Source organism: Perognathus longimembris, chromosome 28 (assembly GCF_023159225.1).
Source record: "Perognathus longimembris pacificus isolate PPM17 chromosome 28, ASM2315922v1, whole genome shotgun sequence".
NCBI lineage: Eukaryota > Metazoa > Chordata > Mammalia > Rodentia > Heteromyidae > Perognathus > Perognathus longimembris.
Window position 1 is genome coordinate 64,790,349 of NC_063188.1, and position 18,404 is coordinate 64,808,752.

Genomic DNA, 18,404 nt, shown 5'->3' on the forward strand with positions numbered 1-18,404 from the left:
CTGCCCTATTTGATATGAGTCAGCCTTACAAATACTCATGCCCACTATGAGTAACTATTTCTGTTTGGAGAATAGAGAAGAATGTGGGTAAGTATACTATCAATACACTAGTAATATCTCATCTCAAGTCCTTTTTGCAATGAGACAAGGCATAATCACTGTAACAACAACAGTGCAATTCGAAAGCATTTTACATTGTATAAATAACTTTCTATCCATTTATTACAGTACTTATCTAGATGAAATAAGGAAGAAATTATTTTTATTGCTATTTTACAGAAAAACTAAACTGGGATCCTAGAGAGGCTATGTGACTTTTAGATCTTCAGAGCCAAGAATGAAACCCAATTATTCTCTATATACTTTAAATATTACTCTTAATTTTTGGATTATCAAAAGTAATCATATATATTTACAGGATTCATTCATATATCCAGAAGTTATTAAGTCAGTCATTATCATATTTATCACCTTAAAATTGCATCAATTCATTTGGTGAGAACATCTGAAACCTTTTCTTTTGATATATATGATCCATCATTTTAAATCCCCCCCCCAAGTTACAAGGTCAAATTTTATTTCTCCTGTATAACTGTAAAATTGTGCTAATTGCCTAGTACCTTCCTTCCCCCACCCCACCCCTACTCATCTTTTTCTTTGGTAACAATTCAAATTTCAACCTTAATGAGATCAATTTTTAAGATTTCACATATAAGTGAGTTTGTGTGGTATTTATCTTTCATTTTTAAACTTTCTAAAAATTTTCTTTAAGTAGTTGTATAATGTTACCATTGAAGAAAGGAGTTTATGAATACAATGCATCTTTTTTGTTTTTTTATGTTATTGTTTTGATAGAAACGATATACAGAGGGATTACAGTTACGTAAGTCAGGTAATAAGTACATTTAATTTTGAACCATGTCAATCCTTCCCTTGCTATCTCCCACCTTTTACCTCCTGTCCTCATTAAGTTGTATAGTTCATTTCCTACATAGTGTCTAGTGAAGACCAGTGTTGTTTTTGTTCCCCCATTGTCCCACCTTTTCTATGTGTTTCCCCTTATCCTCCCAAAGACAAATATACTAACATACAAAATGAAAAGAAAAACAGAAATTATAAAAAAAATTCTTGTTTCCATTTCTTGAAGTTCATTTCATAAAATATCATATGATCATATGCTATTGGGCATTTGTGATCTGCTCCTATGAATACTGTCTTCTCCTCTGGGTTCACTGTGTTACTATCTACAGATTGGTATGAATTATCATGTCCCAGTGTATTTTTTTTACAATCCAGTGTTTTCACTTGTAGATTTATAGGCACATTCTAGTTATTAAAAATGAGGGAAAGCGTGCAACCTGTTTCTTTGGGTCTGGCTTGCTTTGCTTAATGTACTCTTTGCATGTCTTTCTGTTTCTTTATGAATGGTACAATATCATTCTTTCTGATTCAAGAGGATCAAAGACCTCAATGTAAGGCCAGATACTATGAAAATATTACAGGAACGGGTAGGAGAAACACTAGGTCTCCTAGGCACTGGTTGAAACTTTGCAAGTAAAGATCCAGAAACACAATAAATCTAATAAAGACTAGATAAATTGGACTGCATCAAACTGAAGCATTCTGGCACAGCAAAGGACATACCTAACAAGATATACAGAAAGCCCACAGAATGGGGAAAGATTTTTACCACCCATGCATCAGACAATTGTCTCATATATAAAATATGCTTACAGCTCAAAAATTAAACTCACAAAAAATAAATCCTCAAAGAATCAACTACACAATTAATAAATGGGTTAAAGACTTAGAGATTTCTCAGAAGAAGAATGAACAAAAGATAAAGGAAGAAATGTTCAACATCTCGAGCCATAAAATTAATGCAAATCAAAATAACATTGAGAGTCTAGCTCACTCAAGTTAGAATGGCCATTATCAAGAAAACTATCAAGAACAGATGCTTGTGGGGATGTGGCCAAAAGGGAACTCTTCTACACTGTTGGTGGGAAGGTGAACTTGTTCAATCACTCTAGTAAGCAGAGAGTTCTCAAAAGACTGAACATAGAGCTTTCCTGTGACCCAGGAACTCCACTCCTATGCACTGAACTAATAAAATACTAACAACACCACAGTAAAGTGACCAGCACAACCATGTACATTGCAGCACTGTTTGCCACAGCCAAGATATAGAACCAACCCAGATGCCTCTCAGTGGATGAATGGATCAAGAAACTTTGGTAAATATTCACAATGCACCTTAATCAATGTCACCCCTTTCAAAGTTCTCACCTTTCAAAATTCTATATTCTATATACTCCATCCCTCACTCTTCTTAATTTTGTAAAATATATATTAAATTCTTAACTACATTTCCTCCCTCTTCTCCTCTTCATTTATCTACCTTTTTCCCATTGACTGCACCTCATCCCTTTCTAGTACCTGCTTCCTGGTGCCGATTTTGTTGAACTATGCTTTTCTAATGAATTGTACTATTTGTATTCTCCCTTAAATTTACCATATTTCAGGTTCTGGGCCATGTACTCAGAGCCTGGGCACTGTCCCTGAGGGTCTTTTGCTCAAGGCTAGCAGTCTACTACTTGAATCATAGCACATCTTTCAACTTTTTCTCTTTATGTGGTACTGAGGAATCAAACCAAGGGCTTCGTATATTAGGCAAGCACTCTACCTCTAAGCCGCATTCCCAGCCCCAGTTAATACTTTTGTATTCACTTGCATACCATCCAATGTACTTATAAGTTTATAAGTTAAATCTAGCTTCCATCTCTGAGTGTGACTTCACTCAACATAAAATTTTCAAATCTCTCCATTTCTTTACAACTGGTACAACAGCATTCTTTCTAATGGATTAGTAAAATTCCACTGTGAATATATACCAAATTTTCTTGATCAAATTGTCCATTGAGGGACATCTGGTCTGATCCCATACCTTGGCTATAAAGGAAATGTAAGTAAAATCAATTTTGATATTAAACCTATCCCCAAATAGAATGGCCATTATCAAAAACAAACAAACAATAACGGATACTGGTGAGGATTTAGGCAAAAAGAGACCATAATACATTGCTGGTGGATACATAAACTTGTTCAACTACTCTGGAACCAATATGGAGGTTTTTCAAAAAATTTAACATATGATTTATCAATTCTATTCCTGGACATGTATCAGAAGGATTACAAACCAAGATACAGTATTTGTCTTTCTTTGACTTATTTCATTTAATACAATGGTCTTCAGATATACATAAATAAATGGTATTTATGCATTTATAAGCTAATAATATTTTATTGCATATGTATTGTATTTTTTTAGTTATTTGCTCATTGATGTCCATGAAGGTTGGTTGATTCCATGTTCTAGTTATTGTAATGGTATAGTAATTTCATTTGCTTTGAATATAGGAACTGTTAAGTCATGTGGAAACTATAATTTTTAGTTTGTAAAGAAACTTCCATATTATTTTCCACAGTACCTATACTAATTTACCTTCTTAACAACTGTGTAAAATTATTTTGCTTTCTGCATATCTTGACAATATTCCATCCTGTTCAATAATAAACATTTTATCTGAGGTAAGGTGAATTCTTGTGGTTTTTCTTAATTTACATTCTTCTGATGTTTAATAATATTTAGTATTTTTCCTATACCTAGGAATATTTTTATGAATATTGAGAAAAATCTACACAGGTCTTGAGTGTGTTTTAAAATTGATTTACTTGACTGTTCTTAGTTTGTGAATATTTTCTATCATTCTATAGGATGCCTCTTAGTTCTGTTGATTATTTCCTTGGCTATAGAGTTTCTCAGTCTGATGTAATACCATCTGTCAGTCTTTTATTGCCTGTGTTTTTGGGGTCATATCCAAAAGTATCTTTGTTCAAGTCAATTTCCTGAGCTGTCCCCTCTAGTTTATTACTTTTTAGTCTAAAATTTAAGTCTCTAATCCATTTAGAAATGTTACTTGTTGCTGGTGAAAAATGGTGATCTAGTTTTGTTTTTCTGCACATGGATTCCAGTTTTTTTCCTGGCATTGTTTATTGAAATGTCTGTGATTTCCTATTCGATGTTTGGCTCCTTTGTCAAAATCCACTTAGCTGTAAGTAATATGAGGCTAGTTTCTGGATAATCTATTCTGTACCAGAGCCTTCAGCTTTGTTGTTTTTGCTCCAGATTACACTGGGTATTTTGGGATTCTGCCATGGTTCCCTATGAAATTCAGAATATTTCCTATTTATGTGAGTGATTTATATCTTCCCAGAGCTTTCACTGAATCTTTAAGTTGTGTTAATTACTATAAAATCTTGATTAAAATGAATTCTTTTAACCCATGAACATAGACGCCATTCCATTTATTTTAATATTCTTCCATTTCTTTTTTCATTTTGTTGTTTTCCTTACTCACTCAACTTCCAACTTAGCAATTCCACAATTCAATTTCTTTGTTATAGATGAGTAAAAATAGGATCTACTCCATAGACCTCATATGAAGAATAAATGATTTAAAAATGAGAAAGTACTCAGTATGAATCTTTATATATATATGGTAATTGCTCAATAGAAGTTAATTATCATCATTATTACTACCATCATAATTATTATCACTACCACAACCTCCACCACTTCTACCGTCATTATCAGTACTTCATCAAGCTATATAAAAAGTAAAAAATGTTTCAGTGGATTAGATATAGAGGTCAGGTAACTCTGGCCTGTGAGCCAAATATTGCTTACAGCTTATTTTTGCAAATAAAGTTCTTAAGAATGCAGACACATTTATTTGTTTAGTTACATATTGTTTCCAGTTGTCATTGTGCCACAGAATAGAGAAGACTTGAAACTAAGACTGCATGGACTTTCTAGCTTATCTATTTATTAGTTTACTTCCGGTTTTCTGGTGGTTAATTGGAGATAAGAGTCTCACAGACTTTCCTGCTGGTTGACTTTGAACCTTGATCCTCAGATCTCAGCCTCCTGAGTAGCTAGGTTTAGAGGCATGAGCCACTGGTACCTGGCTTATTATTTTACAGTATTATTATATAGTAAAGATTTGTCAATCTTTCAGCTTGCTCTTAGAGCAGAAATTGATTGAGCAAGTACTTTTCTGATTTATGTGACTTCCATCTATGTACCCTTGTGTTCATACATATAAACATGCACACACAAAGTTACTTATGTTAACAATAGTTCCCTAAGATAACAGAAAAAATAACAGAGAACTATGACTCCAGTTAGAAAATAACCCTAAGTAGGAAAGATTTAAGGATTTGGTCCAGGTAGAATGCGAGGTTAAAGTAGTAGTTACATGAGAAAACCTTGTATACTGTGCTGGTTAGAAACCAAGAGAAACCATAGTTACACAGAAAACCACAGGTGTAAAGAAAACTCACTTTAGAAACTTCCCCAAGGTGAACGGTCTTTCTTAGGTCTGAACTTTTTGAAGGGCATTAGAGATAATAGGGGCCAGAGGACTAATGAAAGCAAAGTGGCAACACTGAGACTGGAAGCTGCTACAAAGTGTTTCTATTAACCCAAAGAATCATATTTTAGACAACAGATTTAACTGAGGTAAAATATGAAGAAGGGCATGCCTAACTACAGAAATCTTGAAGTGAAATAATCAGGCAAAACAAAGCATCCAAGCATTTACTCCTTTTATTTGTCTGATAGCTGTGATAGGTTTTGACATGTATGTTCAGAAACTATACCCTTCATATTTTCTTCGTGGGCACAGAGAAATCTTTATAATTGACTGAGATATATAGACCATTTGTCATTGGAAATATAATTAGAAAAAAGTCAAAAAGTAGGTAACAATGAGAATCTCTTGGTTCTCTTACAACAGCTCAATTATCTGTGCTGAATGCACTTAACTTTTAGTTTGGAGGCACCATGAAAGGCATGCTATAAAGTTTCTACGGGATAATAAGTCAGTTAACAGTATGTTCCTAAGGCCTTCCTATACAGGCCTGCCTTCTAGGTCTAGGTTCAATATTATTAATGTTACCTGTTGTATCTCCTTTCCTGATTCACTGTAAGGCAGTTTCTATGTCCCAGAGACCAAGGATTCAACAGTGACTGCTTCTCTGTATGTTGTAATTAGAAAGTATTTACTGAATGGATGCTGAATTGTTGGCAGACACTCTGAATACTGGGGTAGAGAAAGAGAGGGAGCTCTCTTGGTCCAATTGTGGTATGACACAGTAAACAATGTAGTACTAGACAGGAAAGAATAAACCCAGTAACCCAACTACCACAGAAAGTGAGGCAGCGCTGAAGGTCAGGGTGCCCACAGCTGTTTGCTTATATGTAAAATAAGCTAATACCAACAAATTCTCTGTACTTCCCAACATATAGCTATAGTGCTGTTATCTTAAGAAAGCCATGTCTAAGATCACTTGTTTGTTACTTAAAATGCTTGGAAGCAAAAGACTGAACTTTTTCTGTTCCTAGGCACATGCAGTAAACCTTGTTTCAAAGTCTGAGCAAGCAATTACCTTGAGACCCATTTTAGCCCTAGAGGAATACCACTGTACCAAACCAGTATGCTGTGAGAATCAGTTGACATGGAAGAGAGCAGGACTGACATCTTCTTTAAAGCTGGAAACTACATGGCTAACTGAACAAACTCAGAGGAGTGAAGAGACATAGATACTTGAATAGGGTAGGAGTTGTGTCAGAATGCCAGAGACATGGATAGTGAACTGAACCAAGCCCGATAATTGCCTGGTCTCTTGAATGAATTTCTCAAAGGATGCCAGAAATCCAGATACAGTACAATTTCCATTGTCAGCCTAGCACTGGAAGTTTGTTGAGCAAATCTCTCCGGAATAAATTTCTGGCAGGAGAATTCTGAGTTCTGTGATAGCACTTACTGGCAAGCAGGGCAGCTGCAAGTTATTCTAACTGGCATTAGACTCAAACACTGCCAATGGTCACCTGACAAAGAACAAAAAGTTCAAAATAAAGGATGAGTAACGAAGTCTGCTATCTCCAACGAGTACACACTCAAAGAAGACAGAGAAAAAAGAACTTTCTGGTGCAAGGAGCCAAAGTCTACTCTTGCCTACACAGTTGATCATCACAACAGACAATGTTTTCATTTAATGTTACAATGTCTTTTGTATATGGTATATGGTTTCTATATACGTTTATCTTTATAAAGGCAGTAGGCCTATATCCATATATCTTGTTTTCCTTATCCATTTTTATTACTCTCTTACCCTCTTGCTTTAATACTGAAAAAATTTTAAGGATCTTTTGTTTATATAAATATATTTTCCTGTTGGGGTCCAGCTTTATGGACTTCAGGGTGAAGGGCATTGGAGAGCATACCCTAGACGCCGCCCTTCCCCCCAGCCCTGGGGGAATGCGGAAGCAGGCTACGGTTCTCTAGGTCCGGAACCAGAAGAACCGGCTTTGCACCCAGCCCCCAACTTTCTCGCCAGCCCAGGCGCCCCCCAGTCTCTCCCTGGCCCGGCGCTTTCGAGTGACGTTAGCTCATGAGGGGGTCATGTGATAAGCTCCCAGCCTATCAGCGTCCTGGCCGATCACCTTCCCTCCCTATCACTTCCCTTTACCCCTGCCTTAATAAATCAGATAGCTCTTGAAGCTTCTCCGAGACCCGCGTAAGCCTGGCTTTCTTTACTGGTAAGGAGGTGGGTAAGCGTTCTCATTCGGCCGCGTGCACGTGAGGTCAGTGTTGGCTCTCCCACCCCATCCCGGCCTTACCTGCGGGTTGGGTGACCAGGAGAGAGGGTGAGAAAGGGAGTGGTGAAAAGCATGAGCCCGACATCTTCCTTTCTTTCCTATTTTTACTCCCATATTATTTCTTTGTAAAAAATTTATTAGCATACATTAATTATACAAATAGGTTCCATTGTGAAACTTATATAAATGCATGTTAAATGCTTTGCTGCAGCTGTTGTTATATTCTTTGTTTATATTATTTCTCTTTTTTTGCCAGTCCTAGGGCTTGGACTAAGGATCTGAGCATTTTTCCCTGGCTTCTTTTTGCTCAAGGCTAGCACTCTGCCACTTGAGCCACAGCTCCACTTCTGGCCATTTTCTTTATATGTGGTGCTGGGGAATCGAACCGAGGGCTTCATATATACGAGGCAAGCACTCTTGCCGCAAGGCCATATTCCCATCCCTGTTTATATCATTTATTTTACTTCCTTTCTTTACTGCTTTCTTTTCTCATTCTTGAACTTTCTAATTCTCTTTTTCTGTCATCGTGGGGCTTGAAGTCTGGGCCTGGGCACTGTCCCCAAGCTCTTCAGCTCAAGGCTAGCAATCTATCACTTGATGCACAGTGTCACTTCCAGTTTAATTGTGATTAATTAAAAGTGGTTAATTGGAGAAAAGAGTCTCACAGACTTTCCTTCTTGGGTCGGCTTTAAACTTTAATCCTCAGATCTCCACCTCCTGAGTAGCTAGGATTACAGGCATGAGCCACCAGCCCCCATGAATTTTCTAATTCTTAATGTTTTTGATGTTTATCTCTCAATTTTATCATTAAATCATTTGGTTTATTGTATATTATTACCTCCACTATGATTGTTGGTCTTCTTGCAGACAATGTAGTTTTTCCTTTTTTTAATCTCTAACCAGATTTCTTTTTATTGGTGGTTGTTATTACTTGTTTTCCTCTGTGTACACGGTGCATGAGATTAGGTCATATACTTCAAGCATGTTGGTCAACACTCTGACTCAAAGGTACTCAACTAGCCTAATTGAGAAAAACAAGAATATAATCTACCCACTGATTAGACCAGTAATTTCAGTTAATATCTCCAACTAAAGAATAGGAAAGTAGACAGGCAGCCACCAACATGCACACATAGCTATGGGAGAGTTGAAGACCCATTCTTTTTTTATTTTATTTTTATTTCATTGTCAAATTGATGTACAGAGAGGTTACAGTTTCATATGTTAGACCTTGAGTACATTTCTTGTACTGTTTGTTAGCTCCTCCCTCATTCCCCAAGCCCCTCTCTCCCTTTCCTTCTCCCCCCATAAGCTGTTCAGTTGGTTTACACCAAATGATTTTGCAAGCATTGATTTTGGAGTCGTTTGTATTTTTATCCTTTGTCTCTCAATTGTGATATTCCCTTTCACTTCCCTAGTTTGAATACCAGTATATACAGTATCCAGTGTATTCAGATGAGATACACTGATAGCACCTGTACAACCACAGAAAAGGATACAAGAAGATAATCAACAAAAGAAGCTACAGTTTCACATGGCATGTTGAAAGTAATTACAACAGTGATATAACAGTCGTTTCCATGACATGGAGTTCATTTCACTTACCATCATCTTATACATTCACAGGGGCATAGCTATTAGGCTCTTGTGATGCTCTGTTGAGACTAGCCTAAACCTGTGCTTATTATTCCCTATGAAGGAAACCATAGACTCCATGTTTCTATGGATCTGGTTCACTTCACTTAGTATAATTTTTTCCAAGTCCTTCCATTTACTTAAGAATGGGGCAAAGTCATTCTTTCTGAGAGAGACATAAAATTCCATTGTATATATGTACCATATTTTCCTGATCCATTCATCTACTGAGGGGCATCTGGGTAGGTTCCATATTTTAGCTATGACAAATTATGCTGTGATGAACATTGTTGTGCAGGTGGCGTTAGTGTGTTCTTGTTTGTGGTCTTTTGGGTAGATGCCCAAAAGTGGGGCTGCTGGGTCACATGGGAGCTCGAGGTTTAGCCTTCTGAGGAATCTCCATCCCACTTTCCAGAGTGGCTGAACCAGTTTGAATTCCCACCAACACTGAAGTAGCTTTCCTTTTGGCCACATCCCCTCCAGCATTTGTTATTGTTAGTTTTCTTGATAAAGAACATTCTTACTGGGGTGAGGTAGAATCTTAATGTTGTTTTGATTTGCATTTCTTTTACGGCCAGTGATGTAGAGCACTTTTTCATATGTCTCTTGGACATTCTCATTTCCTCATCAGAGAAGTCTCCATTTAAGACTTTAGCTCACTTGTTGAGGGGGCTGTTGGTTCTTTGCAGTTTCGTTTTGGAGGAATGTAATTTTTTTAGTTCTGCATATATTTTAGATATGAGGCCTTTGTCCATTGTATGGCTGATAAAGATCTTTTCCCAATCTGTGGGCTTTCTGTTTATCTTGCAAGATATGTCCTTTGCCCTGCAGAAGCTCTGCAGTTTGATGCAGTCCCATGTGTCCATCCTTTCTTTGATTTGTAGCACTTGTGGGCCTTTATTAAGAAAGTCTTGTCCTATGCCAAGAAGCCCAAGTGTTTCTCCTACTTCTTGTAGTGTTTTCAGGGTATCTATTTTATTTTGAGGTCTTTGATCCATTTGGAATTGATTTTGGTGCAGGGTGATATATAAGGATCTAGTTTTAGTTTTTTGAAAGTACTGAACCAGTGTTGCTATCACCATTTGTTAAAGAGGCTATCTTTCTGGTGCTGACACAGTAGAGAGGCACCCCGACTCGCCCCAACTGAATAGCGAGCTGAGAACTTCAACACCCAACACCCCATCAAGAACCCAGCAAAATCAGCAGCCAGAAGCAGTGGAGAAATGCAGGAAAACAAAAAGGAGCAAAAAAGAAGAGCCGAAAACCTACACGGAGCCGGAGAATCTCCAGGGCACCCTCCCCGCACCAAGCCGACCCTGGCCCGAACAGGGCCAGTCTGGGAAAGGGGAACCCGGCTATTGGCAGACAGGCTGCCGGGAGCGCAGAATTCAGATAACGGGAGACCCCACGGTCACTAGGGAGGGTGCGGACCAAGACACACACCGGCAGCGACGAGAAATTCGGGTCCACACCGGGTTCGGACAGGGGAACCCAGCCCAGCAGAAGGAGGGAACCGGGTAAGCCACCACGACACTTCGCCACCCCCTGAAGGACCAACGGCTGTACGGGACACACACACAATGCAGCATCAGTGAGTCCCCCATTATCCCCTCACCCATCAGGAGACCAGCTATAAGAGACCCAAACCCTACAAAGAAGCTATATCTCCCCCTCCCTCCCCCTCCTCACCCTGAGGGAACAAAGAACCCCAAATCAGGCGGGGAGCTCCCATCAGGCGCTGGGAAGTCAGTTTAGCAGGGGAAGGGCAGAGCAGCCCCAAGGCCCCACAGGTTCCTGAACTGGCAGAACCGGCCCCGCCCCCTTCCCAACAGGGGCCGGAGGACGGCCGGCAGTGCAAGCCCCACCTCGCACCTGGACCTCGCAGACTCTTACAACTAAAATCACAGGTGCTGGTGGGCAATACCAGTACAGCAGGGATACCTGGGCCTGATCACGTCCCCCCCTCGCAGCGGAGGCGAGGTCTGAGGGTGCTAATCCACGCCCGGACATTCGATCCCACTGGGCCCCACACATACGGCCCACCCCAACGAACTCGTGGGAGGGCGCAAACACAACCCAACAACCCGGGGCTCACTCTGGGAGGCGTACCCCGCTGTGGACGGGGCCACAGCGCCAAAGCCTGTTGCAGCTTGTGCACAGCGCACAGAAGGGCGGGGCCCCGGGCGACAACACACGCTCTGGTAGGCGTACCCTGCACTCGTGGGCGGGGCCACAGCGGCAGCACCTGCTGCCATAGACACACCTACACAGAGCTACAAACCAAATCTGAGAAGCAATCCACAGATCTCCAGATGCACAAATCACAAAGAAACATAACACAGTTCAAGCAAGCCAACACAGCAAGCCAACTCGCCAGCTCCAAAAAGCAGCACGACTGAAGAGAAGATGGAGATTAAAAAACCAAATGAGGCCATGTTAACAGGAATGATGGAAAATGTCAGAATTGAAATCAGTAAACAATTCCAGGAGTTTAGAGCGGAAATCTGGAAGGACACCCAGGAAGCCAAGAAAGAAATGGAAGCAAAAATGGATATAATGCAAGCCTCCTTTAAAGAAATGGAAGCAAAAATGGATACAATGCAAGCCTCCTTTAAAGAAAATTTTCACATCCTGAGAATTGAAATGCATGAAAAAACAGATTTAAAATACAACTCTTTAAAGGAAGAAATTTCCACGATCAGAGCTGATCTGACAACCATAAATAGCTCACTGACATCCATAAACTCCGCAATTGAAACCATAACACAAAGAGTGGACCATATGGAATCCAGAATCTCTCGCCTGGACAATGAAGCAGCCGACAACAACCAGAAAATGACCACACTCCAAGAAAAGGTGAAGCTTCAGGGCAGACCAATCCAGGAACTAATGGACAAAGACAAGAGATATAATCTGCGCATAACTGGAATAGAAGAAGGAGTCAAATACCAGAGCAGACAGCTTAAACATGTTCTCAATAAAGTTATTTCAGAAAACTTCCCCAATCTCACAGGGGACCCCATCCAGATAACCGAAGCCTATAGGATACCTGGCAGGCCAGACCCCAGGAAAGCCACTCCAAGGCACATAATATTCAAGACTACATACCTGAAGATTAAAGAGCAAATTCTGAATTCAGCCAAAGCGAAGAAAGAAACCTTCTATAATGGGAAGAGGATTTGAATAACATCTGACTTATCTACACAAACTTACCAAGCACGAAGTGAGTGGAAGAACACCATCCAAGTACTTCAGACTAACAATTTGCAAACTCGTATCAAATATCCAGCGAAATTGGAGTTCACATTCAAAGGGAAAACCAGATCTTTCCACACCAAAGAGGAGCTAAAGGAGTATGTGAATGAAAAACCAGCCCTACAGCGAATTCTAAGAGGGGAACCCCACCCAACAGAGATAGTAAAAGACACACAAGCAGAATCAGAAAGAAACTACAATAGCCAAAGTCCATCAGAAAGAACAGCTCACTAAAGACAAGAAAAAAAAAAAGAGGAAAAAACAGCCCAACAAGAAAATGGAAGGAGAAAAAACACCCTTATCCTTGATCTCTTTAAATATAAATGGTTTAAACTCGCCGATAAAGAGGAGCAGACTGGCAGAATGGATTCGCAAACAAAAAGTTGACATCTGCTGTCTACAAGAGACCCACCTTACAGCAAGGGACAAAAACAGGCTTCGAATGAAAGGATGGAGCAAGATCTACCAAGCAAATGCACCCACCAAAACGGCAGGTGTAGCCATCCTGATCTCAGACAAGCTGGACTTCTCATTAAAATCAACTCAAAAAGACAAAGAAGGACACTACATATTAATACAAGGAAAATTCCAGAATCAAGACATCATGGTGATAAATGTATACTCACTGAACAAAAGAGGACCTACATATGTCAAGCAAATTCTCACAGAATTACAGAACAAGATAGATGCAAACACAATCATAGTGGGTGACTTTAATACCCTTCTCTCTCCAAGAGACAGATCCAACACCCAGAGGATTAGCAAGGGAGCTGAGGACCTAAGTAACACCATTTCCCAAATGGATCTAACAGACCTATATAGAACCTTCCACCCTACAGAGACCCAATACACCTTATTTTCAGCAGCCCATGGATCATATTCCAAAATAGACCACGTCATAGCCCACACAAAGAACCTCAGCAAATACAAAAGTATTGACATCGTCCCATGTATTATATCTGATCACTGTGGATTAAAGGTAACCCTCAACAACAAAGGATACCACAGAGGCTATACACACTCTTGGAGGCTAAACCCCACACTGCTATCCAACACTTGGGCCACAGACCAAATTAAAGATGAAATCAACAAATTCATAAGCCACAATGACAATGAAAATACATCACAAAGAAACCTATGGGACACAGCTAAGGCAGTACTGAGGGGCAAGATCATTGCCCTCAGCACTCACATTAAAAGAATGGAAGCAGAGCAGGTGAATAACCTCACGATGAAACTAAAACAACTGAAGAAACAAGAAATGACAGAATCTAAAACGACTAGGAGGGGAGAGATCACAAAGATTAAAGAAGAGATAAATCTGATTGAAAATAGAAAGACCATTCAACAAATAAATAAGACTAAAAGCTGGTTCTTTGAGAAAATAAACAAAATTTTAAGACCCCTTGCAAGACTTACAAAAAAAAGAAGAGAAGAGAATCATATACGTAAGACCAGGGACTCCACCGGAAAAATTACAACAAGTACACACGATATTCAAACAATCATAAGGAGCTATTTCCAAAACCTCTACTCAGCAAAAAACAATAATTTTACAGAAATGGATCAATTCTTAGTGAAGTACAAACTGCCCAAACTGAACCAAGAAGAAATAAATCAACTAAATAAACCAATAACTTACGGTGAGATACAGGAGGTAATCAAGAACCTCCCTACTAAGAAAAGCCCAGGCCCAGATGGATTCACCAACGAATTCTACAAAACCTTTAGTGAGGAGCTAATACCAATACTCCTCAAACTCTTCCACGAAATAGAAACAGAGGGAGAAATCCCAAACTCATTCTACGAAGCTAATATCATACTCATTCCCAAACCAGGCAAAGATCCAACAAAAAAAGAGAACTACAGACCAATATCACTAATGAACACAGACGCAAAGCTCCTCAATAAAATATTAGCTAACAGGATCCAGAAACTGATCAAGAAAATCATACATCATGACCAAGTAGGCTTCATCCCACAGTCACAAGGATGGTTCAACATCCGTAAATCAATCAACGTAATTCACCACACAAACAGATCTAAAATTAAGAATTACATTGTTATCTCAGTCGATGCCCAAAAAGCCTTTGACAAAATACAACATCCATACCTATTAAAAGCTTTGGAGAGAACAGGAATAGATGGAACATTCCTCAAAACCATAAAAGCCATATACAACAGACCAACTGCTAATATCATATTAAATGGAGAGAAACTTAAATCATTCCCCCTAAACTCAGGAACAAGACAAGGATGCCCACTCTCCCCACTTCTTTTCCACATAGTGCTGGAATCCTTGGCCATAGCAATAAGGCAAGAGGAGGACATCAAAGGGATCCACATCGGCAAGGAAGAAATCAAGTTATCCCTATTCACAGATGACATGATCTTATATCTGAAGGTCCCAAAAAACTCAGTACCCAAACTCCTACACCTAATAAACCAATTTGGCAAAGTAGCAGGATACAAAATCAATCCACAAAAGTCAGCAGCTTTTCTGTACACCAGCAATAGACAAACAGAAAATGAAATTATGGAAACAATTCCATTTACAGTAGCCAAAAAATGAATAAAGTACCTAGGGATCAACTTAACCAAGGACGTGATGGACCTATTCAATGAAAACTATAAAAATCTAATAAGGGAAATCAAAGAAGACACAAGTTGATGGAAAGACCTCCCATGCTCATGGGTAGGCAGAATCAATATAGTGAAAATGGCCATATTGCCCAAATTGTTATACAAATTCAATGCAATACCTATCAAAATTCCAGCCACATTCTTCACTCAAATAGAGAAACCAATCCATAAATTCATATGGAGCAGCAAAAAACCTAGAATAGCCAAAGCAATTCTAGGCAAAAAAAGCAGTGCAGGAGGTATCATAATACCAGACTTCAAGCTCTACTACAAGGCCATCATAACGAAAACTGCATGGTATTGGTATAAAAACAGATCGGAAGACCAATGGATTAGAATTGAAGACCCAGAAATAAAACCGCACTCTTACAGCCAACTGATATTCGTCAAAGGAGCTAAAGACATACAATGGAATAAACATAGCCTCTTCAACTACTGGTGCTGGGAGAACTGGGCAGCCATATGCAGAAAACTCAAAGTAGACCCAAGCCTATCACCATGCACCAAGATCAACTCAAAATGGATCAAGGACCTCAATATCAGACCTGAATCCTTGAAACTACTGAAGGACAGAGTAGGAAAGACGCTAGAACTTATAGGCACAGGAAGGAACTTCCTGAATAGAGTCCCAGGGGCACAACAAATAGGGGAAAGACTCGACAAATGGGACTACTACAAATTAAAAAGTTTCTGCACAGCTAAGGACATAGCCACCAAAATAGAAACACAGCCAACGATATGGGAAAGGATATTTACCAGCACAGCAACAGACAAAGGCCTGATATCTGTCATCTACAAAGAACTCAAAAAACTAAGCCCCTCCAAGCCCAATAAACCTATTAGGAAATGGGCAAAGGAGCTAAAGAGAGACTTCACAAGAGAAGATATAAAAATGGCAAAGAAACACATGAGGAAATGCTAAACATACCTGGTAGTATAGGAAATGCAAATAAAAACAACCCTGAGATACCACCTCACCCCAGTTAGAATGGCCCATACTCTGAACTCAGGCAACAACAAATGCTGGAGAGGGTGTGGGGAAAGAGGAACCCTTCTCCATTGTTGGTGGGAGTGCAAATTAGTACAACCGCTTTGGAGAACAGTATGGAGGTTTCTCAAAAAGCTCAATATAGACCTACCCTATGACCCAGCCATATCACTCCTAGGCATCTATCCTAAACAGCAAAACCCAAGATATCAAAAAGACATTTGTACCTCCATGTTTATCGTGGCACAATTCACAATAGCCTAAATATGGAAACAACTCAGATGCCCCTCCACAGACGAATGGATCCAAAAAATATGGTACTTATACACAATGGAATACTACATAGCGATTAGGAATGGTGAAATATTGTTATTCGCAGGGAAATGGTCAGAACTCGAACAAATAATGTTGAGCGAGACAAGCCTAGAACACAGAAAACAAAGGGGCATGATCTGCCTGATATATGACTGTTAACAAAGGGAGACGGAGAGACAGTGGAGACCAAGTCTGTGAACCCAAAAACTCCTTGTCAAATAGTATTCCCCACAGGATTCGGGCAGCGACCTAACAGTATGTAACTAAAACCAAACAATTACTCAACATATAAAGGTCAAAAATTGACCTCTCAGGGGAATACAATAGCTCAAAAGCAAGGTATGTACATTCATATAAGACTACTGTCGACATATGGTCTAATATGGACATTACATTTAAAGCCCTAGGCGAACTTTCTTGGGTGTGGCCACTTGGCTACTGTATATGTTCTTGATACATTGTATATTGTATATATGTTTACCTGACCTACAGAAGAGATAGAAAAACAGGACGTAAGATATCACAAGAAATGTATACACTGCCCTACTATGTAACTGTACCCTTTTTGCACAACACCTTGTCAAAAATTTTGTGTTCAATTAATAAACAAATAAATTTAAAATAAAAAAAGAGGCTATCTTTCTTCCAGACTATTTTTTTAGTTCCTTTATCAATGATTACGCAGGCATAGTTCTGTGGGTTCATTTCTGGGTCTTCAATTCTGTTCCATTGGTTTTCAAGCCTATTCCCGTGCCTATACCAAGCTGCTTTTATTACTATAGCTTTATAATACAGCTTGAAATTTGGTATTGTAATTCCTCCAGCACTGTTCTTTCTGCTTAGGATTGTTTTTGCTATTCGTGATCTTTTATTGTACCATATGAATTTCTGGATTGCTTCTTCTATTTCATTAGAAAATGGTGTTGGGATATTAATGGCTATTGCATTGAATTTGTAGATAGCCTTTGGCAATATTGCCATTTCCATGATTTTAATCCTCCCAATCCAGGAGCGTGGGAGGTTTTTCCCTTTCCTTAGTTCTGCATTAATTTCATTTTTCATGTTTTTAAAGTTCTCATTGTAAGTGTTTTTGATTTCTTTGGTTATGGTTATTCCTCGATATTTTATGTTTTTTTGAAGCTATTGCAAAAGGAGTTTCTTTCTGGAAATCTGCCTCGGTCTTTGGGTCATTGATATATAGAAAGGCTGTTGATTTTGGGGGTTTTATTTTATATCCTGCTACTTTGCCAAAGTTTTGGATCAGCTCTAGTAGCTTTGGAGTAGAGTCTATGGGGTTCTTTAGGTATAGGATCATGTCATTTGCAAAGAGAGAAAGTTTAACTTCATCTTTTCCTATTTGGATCCATTTTATGTTTTCTTCTTGTCTAATCGCTCTGGCTAGTAATTCTAGTGCTATGTTGAAGAGGAGAGAGTGCAGACATCCCTGTCTTGCTCCTGATTTTAAAGGGAATGGCTTTAGCTTTTCACCATTTACAATTATGCTTGCTGTTGGTTTGTCATAGACTGCTTTTATTATATTCAGGAATGTTCCCTGGAATCTCAGTTTTTCGAAGTCTTTTATCATAAATGGATGCTGGATTTTGTCAAACACCTTTTCCACACCTAGGGATATAACCATGTGATTCTTTATCTTGCTCCGGTTGTTGTGGTGGATTACAGTAATTGACTTGCGTATATTGAACCAACTTTGTATCCCTTGGATGAATCCAGTTTGATCATGGTGTATGATTTTTTTGATGACCTGTTGAAGTTGATTGGCTAGCATTTTGTTGAGAATTTTTGCATCAATGTTCATCAGGGAAATCGGTCTATAGTTCTCTT